Source organism: Callorhinchus milii, unplaced genomic scaffold (assembly GCF_018977255.1).
Source record: "Callorhinchus milii isolate IMCB2004 unplaced genomic scaffold, IMCB_Cmil_1.0 Scaffold18, whole genome shotgun sequence".
Lineage (NCBI taxonomy): Eukaryota > Metazoa > Chordata > Chondrichthyes > Chimaeriformes > Callorhinchidae > Callorhinchus > Callorhinchus milii.
Window position 1 is genome coordinate 9,357,137 of NW_024704759.1, and position 19,487 is coordinate 9,376,623.

General features: G+C 43.0%; 1 protein-coding gene across 1 annotated transcript in view; it reads left to right on the forward strand.

Annotated features, from left to right (window-relative positions):
* Positions 1-19,487, forward strand: part of LOC103191071 (teashirt homolog 2) — a 181,885-nt gene that overhangs the window by 126,388 nt on the left and 36,010 nt on the right. The window lies entirely within an intron of this gene.

A 19,487-nucleotide genomic window follows, 5' to 3' on the forward strand; every position in this document is an offset into this window, starting at 1 on the left:
AGCCTTCTGGCTCAGAGACAAAAGTGCTTCCAACTAAGCCAGGCTGATGCCTATAAGCAAGAAGGCAGAGAGCAGTACAGATACCAGAATAGATTCCAGGTGTTGAAAATGCATCTCATCGAACAGGAGTATAACTTACACGTCGGTGAAGGGGTTAATGCCACAGAATTGTACAAAACCCAGTAGAATTTGCTATGGGAGAACTGAAATCATTTTCATAAGAATGATACACAGAAAAGCAAGGCTTCTTTTTCAGGGCTTTATTAGTAAATGTTTTGCTCTCTCTAAGGATTTTGTCCCGGCGGTGAATTATCTAAATTAGGAAAATTGCCACATAAAACAGTAGACGCTGCATAATATCGATGCAAGTCTCTGTTTTGTTGAGTTGCAGCAGTATTTTATTTGCCTCAGAAATTGTATATCTGTTGGAATAAACTCCGGTACAAGCAGTTTTGCAATGGGGGGGGGGGGGGGGGGGCGGTAAAAGTACACAGCCTGCAGTAGGTGCAGGAGTACTTTATTTATTTATAGCTTCCTTTTACTGAATTATGATATGTAACAAGACCATATTTTACTGTGGGGTAAAGAAGAATGCATCAGGAACCCGTATTAATGGGCACCTCTCTTTACCAGCCAATGTTTCAAAGTGACACTGGCATGATATGTAATGGAACCTGTCCAAAATGAACTTCTTGCGGACTGTGGCAGCATCTCCACATGGGTCCTTTTATATTTTAAAAAATGTAAACGTTCTTCTGATTATTTAGGGAAGGCAGTAACTCAAGTTAGAGGCACTCTCTGGTTCTGCGTACATCTTAGATTCCAGATAAAAGTACTGAGTAGTGGAATACATAGCTCGGAGAAGCTCAGTGGTGCTGTGCTGAATTCCTGATCTCAGCTGCTGTAATACCAGAAGGGAATACAAAATTTAACATCAGTTAGAATGTTTAAGGTACCTAAGAAGGTTCTTTGGGATTAATGTTAAACCTCGACTATCCTTTGTTTTAAATTTATTATACTTCTGGCAAATTTATCAACCAAAGGGAGGTTAGCACACAGAATTCCCTGCTGATTGCTCACCAGGCATCTCCACTTGCTGCCTTCAGCCAGATGTGGGGGGGGTGGAGGGTGGGCAGGTGGGGAGGGCAGCAGTGACCACCCTATCAGCCACGGGACACGAAGACTTGGGCAGAACCAAGGAGAGAGAAAAGCACGAGTTGAAACTGAAGGGTAACTTGGCCTTCAACAAAGGAAAGTGCACAGGCCAATTCGGCAGTTGTGCAGCTGAGAGTGTGTGCATTGTTTAAGCTGTAAAGAATGCTTGGCACTCAAAGGAATGAGAGTCCCCTTCGCCAGAACTGCCGAACTTGATCTGCTTAGTATAAGTAGCCCTTGCATTTGACCTGGACCTTAATTCTCTGCCTTCCTTGAACCCGGTAGGAAGGGAGGAAGTCGGAGGAACAAGCAGGTGAGTTGCTAGCGGAATGGTCGGTAGGGTTTGAGGAGGTCGCAGAGGTAGGGTGGGGCGAGACCCTGGAGAAATTTGGGTGAGAGGACACAGGCTGCAGTAGTCTGGACCATCTGCGTGCTCTGTATGGGCAGAGTCGGGAGACCAGAGTGCAGGGCATCGGCGTGTAGTCATGCGTGAGCTTGTTAAAAGCGCGGAGGAGGGTCTTGGTGGCCCGAGGGGAGAGGCGGTGGCAGAGGTGGTAAGAGATAAAAGCCGGACTGGGTGCCGCAAAGCCAATTCTGAGTGAACCTGCCAGAGAAGTAACCATCGACAGGTCCATCTCGGCAGGAGAGAAAACAAATCAGTTCAGGCCTGGGTGAAAAAGTTAGATCCAGTTTTCATTCCAGAATTTAGTGATCATCAGTAAGGGTACATGATGCAAATGAGCCTTTACATCTCATAGCCTAAACCAATTTTTGCATATGAATGAATCAGGATTGAAGTGCAGTGAGGTAACTCAAACGCAGCTGATCTGACCTTGCCCCTGCACTGCCTATTAGTAAATGAGTAGGGTTTTTTTTTCTGTGTGATAAATTCACAATAATGTTTAACCTGCCAATTAGTACATTTTGTGATTCAAGGCAATGATGAATGTTTACAGGGGGTGGTGAGGGGTGGGTGGGGCGGGAAGGGGGAGGGGGGGTGGAAGGAAACAGTCACGCAATGCTACTTTGGAGATGAAAACAAGCCCCCTTCATTGAAGACTTCATTCTCAATTAGAAATTGCAAACTTCAAAGAATGGCTGCAACAGAACTGTTCAGAAATTAATGCCTCACAATTGCAAAGCACCACCAGATGACAGAGCCCTTAACTGTGACCGTCAACTAATCAGTTAGTAATGTTTGATTAACCATTTCAGAGTTCCACTGTTAAAATACTAATTTTTGATTAAAAATTTTTTTAAAAAGAAGGCCCATTCTTACCAAGGGCAAAAGAAAGCTTCGGATAATCCGAAGGAATTTCAAATGAGTTGGAAAGGAGAATCATCTCCTCAAACATATCATTGCATTGGTCGGAGATAGAATCCCAGCTTTTTTGGAACAGAATTCCACCTTATTTGCTGTGAGACTCTACCACCCCTCCCCTCCCTCATCCAGGAAAGTCTTTAACTAATTTCTTTCCTCAGTTAAACAGCAATCACTCTTCTGTCACCAGAGTCTTAAACTTTTGAACCCTGTCAGCAAAAAATTCCAACAAAACGTAACCAAAGATTCACAAGGGAACAATTCAGTACCATCAAAATGAACTGCTGCAATACATTAGTGTCTGTGTACAGCACGGCGAATATTGAGCTCTGTGTGCAGTAATTGTCACGATGACAGAGCTGGGAAAGCTCTTTATAATTAGGATGGTTGTTTTGTCATGTGTAATGATCTGGAGAGGAGTCAGGGAGGGTAGAGGAAGGAGAGCTGCTTTTTCCCTGCAGCCTGCAGACAGAGTCGGCCGGCAGCTGGTAGATTGGCTCAGCAAGCCACCCATCAGCTGTCAGAGAATTGTGCGGCAGAGACTCGGACGAAATAAAGCCAATCAGTGAAATAATGAGCAAGGTAATATCCCCCCAGAGACTTCCTGCAGGTTTTGTCAAGCCCACTGCAACTGTCCAACTATTTGCTTTATAGGAACCATATTTCTCTATTGATAGGGGACGCCTTTGTTTTGTATTAGGAGGGAGTTAAGGGTGGGGAGGAGGGGGTGGAATCTCGATTCAAATCAGTGCTTCTCCTGCCAGCCTGCCACGCTGTGTATTCTGCTTGGTTTGGGGTGGGGAGTGGGGGTAGAGGGATTAGTAAAAGCACCGTTGGAAATCCTTCATGTGGGATCATTAAACTGTGCAGGAACACAAAAATCCAGGGCATTTAACAGCGCTCCCAAATAACTTTCTTATCTGCTTTAATCATTTGAACTGATGTTAATTTACCCCCCTCCCTCGATCCCTCCCACCCCCCCAGTTTGGTTCGGCTTTCAGTCCAGCGCTATCTTCAGATTCCACAGCTGCCAAGTCAGTGGTTCCAGGACTTTATTCAAAGCAGGAGTTTGGCTGTTCTGTCACCGAGCGTGTGAGCAGTCGCTGTACATCTTTGCATTTCTGGAAGGCTGCAGCATTTTAATTAAGCGGTAATGGATGCACAGGCGAACTGTCTTGCCAGCCTGTGAAAAGGCTGATTGAAGGATCAGAGGTTGATTCTGTCAATCACCTGGTACCCTCAGCTTGCCAAGATCGTACAAAGTCCCTTATTGTGTTTCACTCGCGCCTTGAAATCATTATCTTTCGGAGTCTTATTTAAGGCTGAACTCTCTTTTTTTAAAGTAACATTGTCTTGTTTGTTTCCTCCCCCCCCCCCCCCCACCTCCACACACACACACACACTTTTACCCTTATTACCAATCAAATTCGTACCATCATTAGGAACCCTTTAAGCTTATCCCAAATGCAGACATCCTGTAGCATTTAGCTGTTAGCTCAGGTGTGATTGAGTTACTTTTGGTGAAAAGGAGGAAATCAACTTCACAAACCCCAACCCTTAGCGAGTCTGCCCAGAGCTTGCTTGTCCTTGGATATCTGTCTGTCCGTCACTCACTCCTTTAGCCTGAACAGCCATATCATCATCTTTTCATAACGCCCACTAATGCTCTTACACAAACACACAATGCTGTCTCCAATGTCACTCTCTATTGAGACATCACTGCTAACCTCTACTTTTGTCCGACTTCAATCCCTTTGCGTATAATTTAAACGTATTCGCAATCTGCAACAGCCTTCAAAATCATCCAGACGTTTTGCACAGCGCACTCTCCACTGTTGATTCTGTTATCACTCTGAATTACAGTTACAGGCACATTCCCATAGCAGAAAGGGCAGTCTAGGCTATTGCCAAAAGAAGTAGAACCATAGGGCCATCATTCAAAGCCCATGATGGCTTGAATACAGTCCTTCAGAATATCAAATGACATGATTCTGATTAATTCATCATCCGAAACTAATTCAGGCAGTGCAACTAAAGGAGGTGCTGCAGTGTCCAAAGTCAACTTACATTAAGGTTGTAGTGTCCTAGTGAGAACAGCCACCCATTGCACTTTAAGCACTTTGCGAAGTGACATGGGAGTCCTTGTTTCACAAATCAACTGGAAATTAATTGATTGATTATACTCCCACCGTGACTGCTAAACTGTCTTTCACATTCACTATAGGTACCAATCCACATTCATTTTCCTGGTCAATATGAACGCATCCATAATTAATATAATGATGGCACAGAATGCGATCAGATCCCGGAAGAGAAATTGAGAGCGAAAACCTGACTTGTCCGCGATGGAGGAAGGAAGGTTCCTACCACATTAGTCAGGAGTATGTAGGGTGAATTTCAGCAGGGAAAGCAATCCTAGGGGATAGTGGTACAAGAACAGAATGTCAAAAAGCTTCAGGAAGTGTTAGCTGGAGTAAAGCATCTAATAAGAGAGCACAAGTAGGAAGAGGTATTTTGGCACCAGCCTTTGCTGGACCTTAAAACTCCCCGTTTGCCTTTTCCTTATTAATGTGGGGAAAATAATACATTCTCAAAATCCAAGGGACAGAATGATTGATTTGCCAGCAAAAGTGTGTGTTTCTGTGAGTGTTTGTGTGTGGTGGGGGGAGTTAGCCAGGTTTTTAATACTTGGTGTATGACTTTAAGAATATTGCAATGTTTTTATTTCATTGGCTTTGGGAGTGTCCTTATGGAGCTTTAGTCCAGGATATTGAAAGGGTGAGTGAAGTTTGTGATAAGTTGGACTACGGGGGGAGTTGGCTTTATGGGCCGAATGGCCTCCTGTTATATGATTTTGCAGCGAATTGTTTTCAGCGCAAATACACCTTGGCCACTTGAAAGTTATCACCAAAGGGAGAATCTAAACGGGTTTAATGCTGACTAACTGGACAATCAGAAGCAGAGTTCTCAGATCTTGGTTTCCTACCTATGAGTTTCTAATCTAGGCTTTAGTGTCCTAGAATTCTCCGGTATAACTTGCTGCCGTCACCTTCAGGATGCCTATGATCACCTGGGAATGCGGTATTTATGTGGGAAACTGAAGGTGGAGAAATTCAATTGAAAATGGACAACATTACTCGATTTAAATCGGAACGAGAGAGCTAGGCAGAACCAGAGAAAAGCTCTCATTCTTCACACTCTGTCTTTCAACCATTTTTCCTTTCTCTTTTCATCAGATGTTATACATTCTGCAGCAAATTAACCTGCGCCGCAGTCTCAGGGGTAACATCAGTGAGTTTGTATTATGAGCTTTTGTGAGGCAAGCAGATGCACAATATCAGCAGTCTGTGCGCGACTGGCAGTCGTATACTTCTACAAAGTTGTTGTATTTTTTGGAGGGGGAAACACAAATGCAAAACTGATCATGACACTGTGCATATCACACAGAGGAAAATAGATAGCTGGCAGTGCATTGCGAGGCTATCATTCAATCAGGCAGTTCTAATGATGCTGCAAACCATAAGAGGAAAATCTGAGCAATTTATGGACGACAGCAGGACTCCACGATTAAATCACTGCCTTAAGGTTGCTCCAAGCAATTTGCCATTGTGTTCACAGCCTGGCTGATATTTTTTTTGATTTGAAACGTAGCCTATTTTCTGCCAACTGCTCTGTACAGGAGTTGCAGGTGGAGCGTTACATAACCAAAAAGCCACATCAGAGCATAAGGTTGCTCCACCGGTTTATTTTCTGCAATTTCACCGCCTGGTAGTAAGCAACCGGTAAATAAACATTCGGGCATATGTTCTTCTGTCTTCCTTCTTTTTCATGAAAATATTTCTGGCTTCACATAAGTTCCTTCGCACAACTTAATTCCGATCCCTTTTTTTTTAGCTGTTGTTTCACTCGGCTCAGGGAGAAAAAAGGTGGGGGAGAATGCAGCATGTGATATTATCAGCCGTGATGATTATCACATCGACCAAGCACTGCGTTCAAAAGTGGCCAACAGTTATCGCTGTCCCTCGGGCTTTTAAATCACCCCCTTAGGCCATTGGCTGCTTTTGACTTCATTTTGTGTCGATGTGATCATTATCATAGACGTTAATATCAGGTCCAACATTTTTCCCTCCACAAAGTTGCCTCTGGCGGGTTTTTGGGGTCACAATTTGTGCCAGTCTCCTTTATCACCCCTGCGCCCCGTCTCTGAGGACACTGGGGGGGCCTTTGTGATTTATTCACATATATCGGAGAAGAGAATTAAATTGAATCACAGCCGCCGTTCTTCACATCGTATATACTGTACATTCCTCAGTGTCAAACCCAAGTGTCATCCTTTGGGTTGAACTAAAATCTTCAAACACTTCCGAGGAAATGACTGTCACACAGGATTGAAGCAACTGTGCTCGGCCTAGCTTTCACAAACTACTGTACAAATCACACGACTCTGTCCGGGGGCTACGAAGCCAGGATTATCAGTTTTTACAGAAGGTGTAGAGAATCATTCATGAGCGCGGTGATTGAAGTGTAAACCCTAATCCTTGTTTACATTAGTGGCTTTAAAGGTTGTGTGTCATCAGGAATTTCTGCCTTGCAAGTCAGAAATTCCTTACGTGTAACATTTCAGAACATGAAGACATTACTGCTGAGAAAGCAGACAGATGATTAATACCAAAGACACTGCCTGACAGATCAAGTCTACAATGATTTCTGTGTTAAAGGGGAACTCAACCTTATTTTAAAATAATGCATTTTAGCAATTTGCTCACAAACTGAGTCTTCAGCCCAGTGGTGTGTCCAGAATTGCGTGCAATTCTGTTATGACTATTTCTGGCTTGTGACATCGGAGCGGGGAGTTGGGGGGTGGGGGGAGGAAAGAGGCTTGAGTTTGCAGTATTTCTTAATGGATTTCTTAATTGAGAAGTACAGATGCCCACAATGCCAATCTGCAGGAATGCTACTGGATTTTATTCTGGAATTCATAAAGGATCCCTCGAGTCAGCGTGACTTATTCATTTTAAAATCCTATTTTGTATATAAAATGTTCAGCTTTCCTTTAATCTTCGAATAATTGCAAAAGTTCACAATTCTCCCGCTTTGCAATTTTAGACTGTAAAAGGAATTCTAAAGTCCTGGGTTGACATGTCAGAACTGGGTTCTCATACCTTGCTTACTCCAATGAATATCCAGTGCTAGCTGTAAGAGCAATGGCTGACCCAATGTCAGGTGCATATTGCACAGTTCAACTAGACACACTTCAGTTATATCTTGATCTCCCGACACTCTGGAATCTGTCCTGTTTACAGTGTGGTGGGTTCCAGAGCTCCTACTGCATCAGATAAGTAACAAATAACCCAATTGCACCTGCAATATTGTCTCAAGGTTGCAATTTGCGACTTTCATATTTGGGCACTGCACATTCCTGAATCTTGAGGGAGTTTCTTGATACAGACAATCGATGCGAAACTCATCCCATCAGCCAGAGACATGGCAGCTAACCTTTGGTATTGCTATCACCAATCCCACTCTCTTCGGAGATCTCGAGAATGCCTGATCTTCAGACTAGTCTCAGTGGCTCTGAGAACAGGTGTCATGCCTCATTTACCCCACTGCACTCTTAAGTGCCACCAAAATCGGGTCATGGTGGGCATCAGTGCTCCAAGTTAAAAGTAGCATGAGTGCTCTTAATTCTGTCTTCCGAAACTAGGGACAGAATGCACTGAAGGAGCAAGATAACATCTATGTTCGCCAATAAAATAAGGCAATACCCTGTCAATGTATCCTAGAAAGCGCTTTGAGATGTCCTTCCAATGTGCAAGGTAACAACAACAACAACAACTTGCATTCATATAGTGCCCTTCACGCGGGGTAGCATCCCGGAGCGCTTGAAAATATCAAAACTAAGGATTATTATTTATTTTACAGTAACACTTTTGGAAAATGGAGGCTTGTGGATTGTTCTCAGGGGCTGATAAATCAGGGTAATTCGTTAGCAACCCTAAGAGAGCACATTGAATAGGAAGCTGACCATCATCCAACACAGCACCCCCTCTACCTTGTCCACTCGATAGCACTGTCATCCCAGCCTACCCCAAAAATAGCCTCTCACCACCAGGTGACTGAGTGGGCCACTGAACGTCCTTACTCATACGATAAGCTTCGAGGACTGCAATTGAATTATGAAGCGTTGATCCTGACTTGATACATGAAAGTGTCACATGTTACAGGAGGAAGTTTAGTCCTGCAATCTTCCTTTCTTTTCGGGCGCCTATTCCAGTGACATTTCATCGAGAATTCAAAGAGCAGCACCTTAATGAAATGCATAATTAACATATTATAATTGTGCTGTGCAGTATGATGATTTTGACAGAACTCACTTTCCATGGCTAATTCTATGCTAATTTAATCTGTTCCTCACTTGCCTACATGACCTTTCCTGATTGAGTTTCACAGAGGAATTTTTTTTTGATGGATTGATTTATCAGCATTGCAGAGACAACACATCAGAAGGGCTGTTGGTCGGAGGAAAGAACAGAAATTGTCACCGAATAGTGCTGTAAATTGCACTGAAAGCTTTCCGGCTGCTCCTTTCTTTTTAAAAAAAAGACAGGTGATTTAATTACCAGTCAAAAGCAAGTTCAAGGGGTGGGGGGTGGGGAATAGAAAAAAAAATCATTAAAACGTATCATGAGAAACGTATCACCTTGATACATTTTCACATCACCAGATTTTGTTTGTGGCTGCACAGCCATAACTTGAGGCTAAAAATGATTGACAAGTCAGTGTAATTTGAACCACGCAGAAATTACTACTGGCCAAGCCCCACCATTTGGCTATGCCTAAGTTATCGGAGGCCTGAAAGTCCCCCTTGTCTTAGCTGTAAGACCATTTTGCCTTTACGCTTAACTTTACCAGAACTGAGGCAAATTCTTTGTTTGGCTGTCGGGTTTCAATTTTATTCTTTTTAATTTTCACGCAAAGGGTCGTGGAAATGTGGAACCCTCTCCCCCAAAAGTCTGTGGATGCTGGACTCATTCATTGAAGAATGAGGTGGAGAGATTTTTGTTAGGTCAGAGTATCAAGGGATATGGGGCAAAAGGTGGGTAATTGGAGTTTAGGGACAGATCAGCCATGATCCAATAGAATGGCAGAAGAGGCTCGAGGTACTGAATGGCCTACTCCTGTTCTTATGTTTCCACCGTTTCTTAAAAAATAGTTTCCAAACGAAGATTGTATTCAACTATTTCACAAAATTTTAAGGCAAAATGAGCCTGTAATTCTGCCGCATCTTATCCTGTAAAACTATTTTGTCTTCAAATTTAAGATAATAATAATAATAATAATAATCCTTGCATTTGATATAGCGCTTTTCACGTCGGGAGGACGTCCCAAAGTGCTTCACAGAACACACTGTAAAGTGAATTGACTGTATATTTGTGGACGAACGCGGCAGACAATTGCCCACAGCAATGTCCCACAAACAGTCGTAGATTGAAAATGACCAATTTATTATTGTTTTTGTTTTTTGGAGGGATTATTATTAGACATGTGGAGTAAGGAAACTTGCCCAAGGTTTCGCCCTCTGCCTGGAATTGAACTCAGGTCTCTCACTTGCAAAGCGATGGCACAAAACTGAAAAATCCTTCAACTCAGCCTGAATTTAGAAGCCTGTTCTTTTAAGAGCTGGGGAAAACCAGCTCCGAAATTGAAGAACCTTCCACAGTTTTCTGCGCGATCTTAAATTTTGAGACGGAAAGGTCTTAGGGGCTAAGATTGTGTAAAATTTCGGATCCCGACTGCCAGGGGTTGACATCAAATTCAAATGCTATAAACCAATGCAACTTGTGTGTTTAGAGATTTTATGCTGGGAGGGCATTGACAGGATTTCTATACAGTGGGAACAAATGATAGAAACCCACAGAAACTCTCATGTTTGGATCTAGTATGCATTTGTCTACATTCTGCCATTGAACAGTTAGCATTTCAATTACGTTTTATGTCCTAAAAAATTTGTAATGGTTAAGCACAGTTATACACTACCCTGCTGAAGGCTAGAGCTAAACTGCCAGGAATCTGAAGTGATTTTCCGGTAACACCCCACCCACTCCCCACCTCAGCACGTTTGCAAAGATCATCTTGTGTGCTTCACTATAGGCCACTGTCTGTGGAACCACAGCAGTGAGAATGCTCCACGCGCATCAGTTAAAGAGACGGCTTTTCTGCGATGACGTCCGGAATGTGTGCTTCGCAGATGCAGACAATAGGGTTACAATTCCAACATTATTGGCCTGGTTCATGGGTTAATTCTGGCAAAGTAGCTTTATGTTGTTATAACAAGCCTTCATTATGCAGTGTTTGGGAGCCTTCCAACATCTGCATTCTAACAAGGAGTGCATTATAAAAAAAGAGCGTTAAAAACCAAAAAGCATTTTTTGAGTGCAGTCTTTAACACGTCCAAAATGGTTACTGTTCTTACCCAGTGTTCTTAGTGTGTGCGAACTCACACTATTAGAAACCATTTTCATCATGTTTTGTAATGTCTAGTCACGTAAACGGTGGATCTTTCCACCCAAGCTCGTTTGTGTATGAATGACCTGGAAGTCTATAGCGTGTTTTCTCATTGTCTCATGAGGGAAATGGAAGTTTTATGTATTGTATTGTAATCGATATCGAATGGTATAGGAGAGTATTCTAATTGTCCCAGTTTAATGTATTTCTTATGCTAGTTATTGGATGATGGAGTATCTATTCTACAGGAGTTTAACTGCCAACACCAGATAGCACCTGATATCCTGGCCAACAATCCTCAAAATAAAAATTGATTACCCAGTTCATGGCGGTCTGTGGGACAAATGCTGTGAACAAGTTGCCTGCCCCAATTGCCTACAAATACACAGTCACTTCACAGTGAAATCCTGTGAAGCACTTGGAGACGTCTTAGCAACAGGACTATCTCAAATACAAGGATTAGTATGAAAACAAAAACAGAAGTCGCTGGGAACACTCAGCAGGTCAATGTTTCGGGTCCACGCCCCTTCGTCAGAACTGGCGAAGTTTTGACTCACTTTCCTTTCTCCATAGATGCTGCCTGACCTGCTGAGTGTCCCCGGCGACTTCTGTTTTTCTTTTCAGATTTCCAGCATCTGCAGTATTTTGTGTTTTGCAAAGATTATTATTATTATCATCGGTTCATTGTTTACCCTGAATACCAAGACCATTTCCCTTTGAAGTGCTCCCTTTCAATCGTGCCAAACCACAACTATGATTTATTTCAAAAATGCGTTCCATTGCAAATGAAAAAAGCATAAAGCTACTCTCGGTGATTGACAAAGCAGCGAGTCTCTTTTTCATCAGGACAATAAATGCTTGTTCTGCCCTCCCACGTACCAAACTGTAGGGGAAAAGAAAAAGAAAAATGGTCAGAAGGCCTGATGGACTGGCATATATCTACAGTATGAACAGGAACCCGGTTATGGAGAACTACTGATCACGTTTACCTCATCACCGGCCAATACCAACCCAACTGCTAGCGAGATTTTTCAGCAGGGTCACTGACTGAATGGCGTTCACACAACATCCTCTGCAAGATTTGGATTTTCTGCTTGTGAGGCAGTGAGGGTCGAATTGCAATATTTGCAAACCAGTTGAAGTTGAGTTCATTTTAACTTAAAACTTTGTTACTCGGAAATCCCAAATCAGCAACCCCCCCCCCCTCAAATAACTGCTGCTGAGTGAATCATTCAACAGCAACAACAACTTGCCCTTATATAGCACCCTCCACGCAGGCTAGCATCTCAAGAGCACACGCCCAGAAAACGGTTCCAGTTTGGGAACCTACGACCTGCAAATTTCACAAAGAGGAACCTTACACACTAGAGGAGATGTGACTGGTGCAATGATTACTTTATAAATGTCGGACAAGAACATTTATCCCCCACCCATGTAGATGTATAAATAGAGACTCACTATCCTGATCAGTTTTCTTGAGGTTCGTAATAATAATAATAATAATAATAATAATCCTCGCATTTGATATACTCTCTAATCATGCCGTTGAGACACTTCAAAGCGTTTCACAGGAACGACTGTAAAGTGGATTGACTGTGTATTTTGTGGGTGAAATTGTAAGCAATTGTTCGAAGCCTGGTTGTACATTTTACCTTTGCAATCTTTCTCAGCTCTGCATTCCAATCTCACGCCCTCTCCTCTTTGAGTTGAGGCACGTTGCTCATTCCTCAGTCCCTTCATGCCACCATCAGTGCCTCAGCTTTCAGCCACCCTTTCCACTGGCACTCTCTTCCAAAAGCACTTTGCCACACAACCTATCTCCCTGCCCCCCAGCCCTTCAAAATCCTCTTGAAAACATAGCTCTTTGATTTCCAGTCTGTTTTCTGGCTTGTGTTATGTTGACTATGAAACGTTCTCTCCGTGGAAAGAATTCTAACTTTCTCATCAAAAGGGCACAGAGTTACAGGGACTGAGAGAAATGCCTGCAGGATGGCATCATCCTATATTTAGATCTGCGTTACTATTTTCATACTTTTGTGCAGCCAATAAAACTTCATAAATGTTCAGTAAATAAAGAACACAGGAAGCAGATGCAGTTCAATGCAGACGTTAACCAAATTATTCCACAACAATCAGATAAAGAGGTTAGACTTCAAACGTAATGTCACAACAGCCAACAATTTATACTGCCAGTTTCTCAGAGAACGCAGAAGATCGCTCCGGGGGTTAATGGAACATTTTGGGGGCCTCCTCTTTGATGTGGGGCGAGGGGCTGTGGAGGCGGTGAGAGAGATGCAGTTGATGGTCCAGATTGACATCTTGCTTTTTCTGCCTTAAGCCAACATGCTGAACAATTTAAAGGCTTGTGTATCATTTTAAGGAACAGGCACAGGGCGTGAAGGAACGTAGGAACAGTTAATACTGTAATGTTATGATAACAACCACAGTGACATGACTCAAGGCAATACAATCTGAAGATGATGGTAGGACTATGTCCTTTGTGATCCACAAAGATAACCTTCTTAAAAGCTCACTTCAAAGCAAAATTATTCCAAGGTTTGTTACATCCGTCACCACCTTCAGTGTTTCAGGACAGACATCGGGAAGTATTTCTTTACATGGAGGGGAGTTGACGACTGGAATGAGTTACCAGGAAAGGAATGGTGAGAGAGAACTGAAATTCCACCTCGTCTTAGCCTGCAAGACCATTTTGTCTTTATCATTCAAGATTGCGCAGAATAGTGGGAAATTCTTAAACTCAGCCTCGATTTTGGAAGACCCGTTTTCCACATCTTTGAATTTAAGACTGATTTGAAGAATTTCCCACAATTTTGAACAAACTTAAATTTTAAACCGAAATAGTCTTACAGACTGAGACTTGGAAGCATTTCAATTTCCTCTATTACAGCACAAAGCTTGAATGTCCAGTGACATCTAAGGAACAGGTTGATGCTGTCATGGGTAGACGTTAGAGTGGGTGTTCTGGAAGGCTGAGGTCAAATGGGCTGAAGGGAATTATTCATCAGAACCTCGCTTTGACCTTGTGAATTCTCCATTGACTATTGCATTTGTAAACAAACTGGAAAGTCCATTTTCCACATCAATCCACTTTACAGTATATCCTGTGAAGCGTTTTGAGACGTCTCAATGATGTGCTGAGGTGCTATATCTAATGCAAGGATTATTATTATAATTACGTCTTGCTCGGATACAAATGTTTCCTCGCGGCACCGGGAGCCATTCAGCTGCCATCTCTTGTTGTGGGCACGCAGGCTGGGTTTACATCTGAAGGAAGTATTAGGTGTTGTGACATAAGTGTTTGTCAGAAACTTTGAAGCTGTTCGTCACAAAGGTCCGGTGTCAGACTCCACCCTGTCAAGCCCACCAGGACGCTACCCCACGTGAAGGGCGCTTTATCAATGCAAGTTGTTGTTATTGTTTTTTCTCTCTTTCCCAAATGTGTGCCTGGAGACAGAGAGAGAGAGAGAGAGAGAAGAGGAAAATGCCAAAAGAACAGCGCAGTATTTTTAGATGCAATTGTCACCCGCAGAGTTTACAGTGTCAGCGAATGCACTCAGATCGTTGATGGGAACCTTGAACGAGCGCAGCTGAATTGTACCATGACATTCTTTTGATGAATTTTGTCCCTGGCTAATGTGGAGTGGAAATTGTCGTTCTATGGTTCAGTTTGAAGGTTTCAAGCAATGCTCTGAAAGTATTACCATTTTTTGACAACCTGCATAGTTTTATCTTGATGTGTTTTTTTTTAACCCAAATCCCAGGGCTGTTGCAATAGCATGTTACCTTTTTGTAGTTTATGGTATTGATCAGTGTGGGAATGATGTTCACTTGCCAGTTTATGGTCTCTTCTAGTGCCGGGGACTTTAATGGTTGCACTGTCAATTGGGCTTCAGTCGGAAAGAATAGAGAGGCCGACATCGAGTGATGTGTTTATATCGCAGAGCGCTTCAATTGGAAACAAGCTCTACAACACCCTGGGTGCCTGGCGCTGTGAAATTTATCCCATTTGAACAGATTTATATATGACCAATTGTTGGAATGTCACTTTTTCGCCTTTCATTTCTGGGGAAGATCTTCCCAGTCCAGCCGTGAAATTAACCCGTAACTGGGAATAAAAACCTGTCCTTCGGGTGAGATGTTAAACCGAGGTACGGTCCGTCTGTTCAGGTGGACGTTAAAGATCCCAGCGCATACTCAAAAGAGGTGCCCTGACCAACAATCCTCCAAATAAAATTGGCTATTTGTTTCGTGGCTCACGGACATTGCTGGTGTGCAAATGGGCCACAAAGGAGACAGTGGAAGCAGAAAATGTCATTTGTCTGAAGAACAAATTCGATAGATTTCTGCTAGAAAGTAATATCTCGGGATGTAGTATATAGTTTGGGACACAACATGTCAAGCGACTGCCAGGATGGTGAACTAGATGGACCTTGGTCTTCTTTCGCCAGGAAATTCTTATGTTCTAAAGAGCAGCAGCTTTACTTGATAATGAACTTTTTGAGATTTTTTTGACTCTCAGGGCGCTATAAAATGCCCTCCTTCTGCTTCCTTTCAAGCCTCTTGAGCTGTTACGTTCTCTGCCTGTAATGTTTCCACCCTGCGTGATGCACGACTAGGTAAATGTGGCATGAATTTCTGCAGTCTGAGATGGCACTAGGCAATGAGGCAACTGTTCCAAATCTGGAGTGTTTAAACAGAACAATCTGTAATGGAGGCTTTGAGGTGGAGAGTTCATTGTGTAAATGCTGAAGGCTTAGTGCTATTGAAAAGACGAAAGCACACTCTAACCTTGAGTAGATAACTCACAAGGCCACATCTGGAATATCGCATGCACTTTAGTTTTTGTGCTGCTTGAGGAGAGAGAGAGAGGATGTCATCTGTTAAGTGAAGGAGGCCAGCTTTAAATATGCAATATTCCTGATGTCAGTACTTTAACTCACAGTCCAGACTGACATTCCAGTACAGTATAGTACAGTACAGGGGTTACGCTGCATTATTGAGGTACCATATGCTTCTTCAGCTGAGACGTTAAACCAAGATCACATCTACCTGTTGCTCCCAAGGCAGATCCCATGGCATGATTTGAATGCAGTTTCTGCTGGTGTCCTGACCAACTGTCCTCACAGATAGTTTGCTAATTCACCTCACGTCTGTTTGTGGGGCCTTGCTGTGTGCAAAGCAGTTGTTTTGGTGGGGGCTGGGAGGAACAGCCTTAACCCTTAAGACTTATCTGATTGATCACACTTTGGCTCATTCCCCCCTCCAAGTTTGGGTGTGAAGCACTTTAAGACATCCTCCCACAGTGAAAGGAGCTACACAAATGTAAATTGTATTATGTAGTCACTCCACTTGGCGGTGGTTACTGAAAAGCGCTTGTAAACATTGGGTGTGATAGGGCGCTATAAAAATTAGAGTTATTTTTTACCTAAAAAACATGTGGGAAATGAATGGATTAATGGGGGGGGTGGGTGGGGGGCGTGGGAGAAGCCATTGTATTTTTTGTAAAAAAAAATGAAAAAATGTGTTCCACTGGCTGTTCATTAAAGACTTTCTATCCTGTGCATAAAAGCAAAGTGTAAGAGCTTGTGTTTATGCCTTGATACACAGCTCCAGTTTGTTGACTACACATCCCTGATCACACCCAGCCACGCCCCCCTCCCTTCCACTGCCCTGATAAAGTCACTAATAAATCACCGGCTTCGCTGAATTACTGGTTCCATGGAGCATTTTACATTAATAATAAGCATATGTCCTATTAATGCACCGAAGATGACAGGCAATATTTCAGGAGGTCCCCTTTTAAGGGCGGGGATGATAGCTATTTATCAGCTTTAACACGTGTAACTTCCTGATTCCAAATAGCCTCTGCAACATTTCTATGAATACAAGAAAGAAACTTGAAACAGTCACAGCTATGGGATCAAAATGCCTGCAGGAGAGTGGGATGTTATCTTCTTGTGACATTGCTGTAAGGAAAGCAGGTTAAGTCACCCGAATTGGGATCGTTTTCTCCTCTCCCCAATGTGCCCAGAGCACATTGTCGCACTGTGCTCCCACTTGGTCTGCAGGGCTGAATTGGACCCCGGGGATTGTCAAACATGAAACTGTGCTGAACTAGACGTACATTCCACATGGAAATTTGTTCACAACAAAGCAAAGAGTTTCCTCCTTTACTTCCCCCCACCCACCCACCACCACACCGCCCCACTCCTCCCTCTCCAATAAAAGTAGTTGGTACACAAAGGGTAGATTTAAATGCTGCGTTCCACATATTTAGAGTAATCACAGAAAAGAAAACATTTATTTGGAGGTCTTGCCTTGCTAGCAGTGCTTTTGGCATCGCCTCCTGAACCTATGCCTCGATTTTGGAAACCTTGTGCTCAATTGTTTTCGTTGAGAAAATGGTAATTCTTCCTGTTAACTATATATCGTGATCTGATATCTCAAGCTTCTCGTACCTCGCCTATCATGTCAGCCTGCCTCAGTTGGTAGCGCTAATGCTTCCCGAATCACCAGGACTTAAAGCTCATAGTCAAGGCTGATACTCCAGTGCAGTGCTAGGGGTGCACTGCATTGTCGGAAGTACCATCCTTCTGATGAGACTTCAAACTAAGGGTTCATCTCTCTGCTGAGGTGGACGTTAAAGATTCCACGGCTCAAAACTGGATTTTGTCCTGGTATCTTGGCCAAGAATCATCCAGATTAAAAAAAATGGTCATTCACTTCATGACGGTTTGTGGGACATTGCCATGTGCAAATTGGCTGTTGCGTCCGCCTTCAAAAATACTTTACAGAAAACACTGCAAAGCGCTTTGTGACATTTTGACATAATAAGGCTCTATGTCAACTACGAGGATTATTATTATTATTATTATCATTATTGTATACAACCATTGCATTATCAGCCCTTTTTTTTGAGCATCTTTTCCACTAACTTAGTTTTAATATTTTATGAGGTGGTGGGGGTCAGAGGATAGAAAAACCCCAGATGCAGGTTCCCTTAGGGAACTGCTATTTTATTTTTTGATTTGAATCTGAAGAATGGCTGTCTGCTCTGACTGAAGCCAGTATTGTACACAGCCGTGGAGCAGTAATTGAACAGCACTGCGCCCGCCCTCATTTGCATGTACCTGCCTTTGAGTGACAGCTGTACACGAAATGCCACATCAGTTGCCAGTATGTTATGAGTCCGCACTAACAATCCCATGGCTCGGGGGAGACCTGCCATATTGTGATTTGGCTATCAGGCATGAAGGAAATAATTTCAAGTGCCAGGAATATGAGGCTGAATAAATGTTTCAGTGCTTCTGTACGCTGGAGGTGACAGTTCTGATTTACTGTAAAGTAATGCCCTTTTATCTTCCGGATTGGCTTTTTTCATAGTATTCCAGACATTTGTAAATTAAAAATGAATATTAGAATGATTTCATGCCAGGTCAGAACACAGCAAACTGAGTGGACTAACATTCTTAAAACAGATGCTCTGTTTGTTATCACATATAGACAGTAATTGGAAATTAGTTGGGTAAAGGAAGAGAGCCTCTTGCNTTTTTATAGCACCTCATCATGTCGGATCATACCACAACGATTCACCGGTAGTTACTCCTGGCCATTGTAGTGATTTTTTTTTTTGCAAGCAAGCAACGTGCTCATTTGCCCACAGCAATGCCCCCACCACAAGAGTGCTAAAGTGAGTCGCAATGTGTGAGGCTGCTGGGGGAAAGCGCCATGTTTGGCAATAGATTGCCAGGCTAAATGGACGTATACCCCAAGCAGCACTGCCAGGGAAAATAGAAACCAATCCACCACAAGGCTCCCAAGAAGTCTACTCAGCGTTAACCCTGTAGGGAAGAGAGATGCATTCCTACCACTTTACTCATATGGAATAGGGCCACATGCCTACGGAATACCATTAAACACAGCCTCAAACACACCGGTCCACTGCAGACAAGACCAGAAAACTTCTAAGTTTGGAGTAGTAATTGATATCCAGCTGCAAGCATCTGCCTCGGTGTGAACCTCAAGAGGCAAAATGATGCTGCACACGTGGACACATGTGAACCCAATCCAAGTAACAGGCGCCATTATCTTAAAGGGACAGGCACAATAATAAATTGGTCACTTCAATCCACGACTGTTTGTGGGACACTGCTGTGCGCAATTTGGCTGCCGCATTTTGCCCACAAATATACAGTCAATTCACTTTGCAGTATATTCTGCGAAGCGCTTTGAGACGTCTAGAAGATGTGAAAAAGCGCTATATCAAATGCAAGGATTACTATTATTATATTATAATGGCAGTCATCTGAGTTTGGCAAATTCAAATCTGTTTCCGATGCAACTTTCACCCAATTGCTTTCAACGCGCATTCCTTCTTACAAGTTTGAATTGCACCCCTGACTACTGTTTGAACTCACTGAGTGATTTATGGCAGTTCCTAGGCCCGGCTGCTGGATGAAATACTGCTCAGCATCACAGTGGGGGA